Below are 1,548 nucleotides of genomic sequence, written 5' to 3' on the forward strand. Positions count from 1 at the left end.
GTCTATTGCTTGCATAATAGATAATACATGTTAAACTCATATATGTGCACATATGATCTTGAGATAGAGTTAGTTTGAATAGGTTGTTAGTATCCAGTCTATCTTCTTCCAACCGCATGATCTATCTCTATCTCTTCTTTCCTTGTACTCCAAGCTTGTATGCCTTATCAGGGATTCGGCCCCTGCTATATAACATGAAACCGTCGCTACCAGGATAGGTACGACGTTATAGCAACTCGCACATGGTAATCAGAGCCCATCTCTTCCATCACATCTAGCTTCCATCCCTTCCACCACCTACGCTCGCTGCCATGGCTTCCTCTGCCGCCACCGTAACTTCTGGTCTCTATGGCCAAGTCACAGAAAAGCTTTCCCGCACCAACTTCATCCTCTGGTGCACCCAAATCACACCCCAGATCAGAGGAGCGGGAATTTTCGGATATGTTGATGGAACGAACCCGGAGCCGGCCAAACAAGTCGTCACCAAGGACAAAGATGGGAAGGAGGAGACCATCCCAAATCCCCTTCATGTCGTCTGGATCCGAGAGGATTAACAGGTACTTGGCTATCTGTTGAACAATCTCACCAAAGAAGTTCTAGTGCAGGTTACCTCCATCGTCCATGCACATGAACTCTGGGCAGCCTTGGCAAGCATGTTCTCGTCCCAGTCGCTGTCGAGGGTCAACAACATCTGCATCGCACTAGCGAATGCACAGAAGGGCACGCAGTCCGTGGCAACCTACTTCGCGCACATGTGCTCCCTGGCGGACGAGCTTGCTGCAACAGGCAAACCTCTTCAAGATGACAGCGAGCTGATCTCCTACATCCTTGCTGGATTGGATATGGAGTATCAGTCGCTTATCTCTGCCCTCGACGCCCGCACACAGTCGGTCACCCTGGATGAGCTCTTCGCCCAGATGAGTAACTTCAACCAGAGAGTCGCCCTCTTCCAGGGAAACAACTCCGGCGGTGGGTTTAAGTCGTCTGCTAACGCCGCTTCACGTGGCCGCGGTGACGTCGGTGGCTCCTCACGCTACCGAGGGCCGCCGCGCAAGGCGAAGGCGACCAGCGGCGGAAACAACGGCGCCCCCAACTCCGGCGGCAACAACAACGGCGCACGACCCTCCTACACCAACCCTAAGGGCCGCCGCAACAACTCCAGCAAGTCTCGTCCAGATGTTGTCCGCTGCCAGATTTATGGCAAGCTTGGACACTTGGCGAGGGACTGCTGGTACCGCTTCCAGGAGGACAGCGACTCATCTGGTGATGAGAAGGTCGCTGGAGGAGCGAATGCCTCGTACAGAGTCGACACAAACTGGTACGTCGACAGTGGTGCTACCAACCACATCACCGGCGAGCTGGAAAAGGTGACCATGAGGGAGAAGTACCGCGGCCCCGACCAAATCCATGCGGCTAATGGAGAAGGTATGGGAATCCGTCACATTGGTCATTCAGTTATTAAATCTCCTCACAAAAAATTTCATCTTAGAAAAATCTTGCATGTCCCTAGAGCATCAATGAATCTTCTATCCGTTCATCGCATTGCCA

The 1,548-nt window shown here is 52.5% G+C and overlaps 1 pseudogene; it reads left to right on the forward strand.

The window, feature by feature from the left end:
- Nucleotides 1-791: 791 nt before the first annotated feature.
- Nucleotides 792-933, forward strand: LOC125549678 (annotated as a pseudogene).
- Nucleotides 934-1,548: the final 615 nt, after the last annotated feature.

The sequence above is a fragment of the Triticum urartu genome, chromosome 3 (assembly GCF_003073215.2).
Source record: "Triticum urartu cultivar G1812 chromosome 3, Tu2.1, whole genome shotgun sequence".
Lineage (NCBI taxonomy): Eukaryota > Viridiplantae > Streptophyta > Magnoliopsida > Poales > Poaceae > Triticum > Triticum urartu.